Here is a 1,770-nt window from a genome sequence, read left to right as displayed (position 1 = left end):
TCACCGGTAGTTATTCCTCACAATGATCAAGGGAGAACATTTGAAGTGAGGACCAACTCTTTGCAAAGTTTACCAAAGTAAAAAGGATTAGCAACGGAGGAGCCTTACTTTCACTTAGAGGCTTATGATTCGATTTGTAATACTCTTGGGAGTCAAGGGTTCTCGGCCGATGACATCAAATTGGTATTATTCCAATTTTCTTTGGAAGATAAGGCGAAGAAATGGTTCTACACGTTACCTTCGGCATCCATATATACATGGGGGGAGATGCAACAAACTTTCTTGGATGAGTTTTACACCGCCCAAAAGACTAACGATGCAAGAAAGGGGTTGAGAAGCTTCCAACAACAACATGGTGAGATTAGAAAGGGGTTGAGAAGCTTCCAACAACAACATGGTGAGATGTTTCACGAGGCGTTTGAACGCTTCAATATGATGATAAAGAATTGCCCTCACCATGGAATTGAATTGTGGGAGTTGATGAATGCGTTTCACGAGGGGTTGAGTGCCGAAGATGCACGTGATCTAATGTCCATTACCGGTGGGACTTTTGGTACAAATTATGAGAATGATGATTGGGAGTTCTTGGAAAGCATGGCAACTACATCAAAGAGGAAAGCTCAAGCCTCAAGAAGAGCCCGCCCGGCCATTGCCCGACCTCAAGTGCACGCCATAGATGATGGTAATGTTCAAACCACTAACCAAATTTATGATGTTTGTGCTTTGTGTAATGAAATAGGTCACGCGGCTGAAAATTGCCAAGGGTTGTTGGAAGGGCAACACGAAGAAGTCCATGCGGTTCAAGGTCAAGGTCAAGGAGGAGGTGGTAGGAATTACAACAACATGAACTCTAATACCTACCACCCCGGATTGAGGAACCACCCGAATTTTCGGTACGGGAACCCTTCAAATCAAGCCAACCCGAACTTTCAAGGTAGCCAAGGTAACTTTGGTTCACGCCAATCTTACAATAACCAAGGTGGATACCGAGGTGGAAACAACCAAGGCTATCAAAAACAATACCAAACGGGTCAAGAACAAGGGGGTCTTCGGGTGAAAATGAGATGATGGAGATGCCAAAGAGCATGCAAATGGAGATGCAAAAACGGAACCAACTCGATGAAGTTCGAATGCAAAAGGATGAGGTTCGTGATAAAAGCATCCAATCACTAACAACCCAAATGGGTCAATTAGCAACTGATGTGGCTGAATTGAAGAAAAGTAAGGGTCAACTTCCAAGCGACATTAAGGTAAACCCTTCACATGGTTCGTCATGAGGTAATGTTAATATTAATCATGTTAGTGTTTTAAGAAGTGGAAAAGAGTTCAAAGCCAATTTGTCACCTGAATTGGTTGAGGGGGTAGTTGAGGATGTCACGGGTAATGAAAGTGATGATGAAGTTTCACCGGTTAAACCAAAAGAAACAATTGTTAAAAAATCGGGTTTGGGTGAAAACGAAAAGAATGAAAAAGTTGAGGGTGAACCGAGTCAAGTCCCGTTTCCATCGGCCTTACTTGACCCGGGAAAGAAAAATTTTATTGTGTCGAGAGGTCCCCAAAAGGAAGAGATGTGGGACATGTTTAAACAAGTGAAAATAAATCTCCCACTCCTCGATGCAATAAAACAAGTCCCCGCTTATGCAAAATTTTTGAAAGAATTATGTACACAAAAAAGGCAAAACAAAAAGAAAGTGCCTAAGCGGGTGGATTTAACCGGGCAAGTGAGTGCGGTTTTAAATGGGGAGCTTCCTCCTAAGCTCCAAGATCCGG

At 42.9% G+C, this 1,770-nt stretch overlaps 1 non-coding gene across 1 annotated transcript; it reads right to left on the bottom strand.

The window, feature by feature from the left end:
* Positions 1-357: 357 nt before the first annotated feature.
* On the bottom strand, positions 358-464 carry LOC118491963. The gene has a single exon (XR_004892408.1). It is a non-coding gene; the product is annotated as a small nucleolar RNA R71 (small nucleolar RNA).
* Positions 465-1,770: the final 1,306 nt, after the last annotated feature.

This window comes from Helianthus annuus, chromosome 4 (genome assembly GCF_002127325.2).
Source record: "Helianthus annuus cultivar XRQ/B chromosome 4, HanXRQr2.0-SUNRISE, whole genome shotgun sequence".
Lineage (NCBI taxonomy): Eukaryota > Viridiplantae > Streptophyta > Magnoliopsida > Asterales > Asteraceae > Helianthus > Helianthus annuus.
The sequence above is the reverse complement of the archived record's forward strand: the minus strand, read 5'-3'. Positions and strand labels throughout refer to the sequence as shown.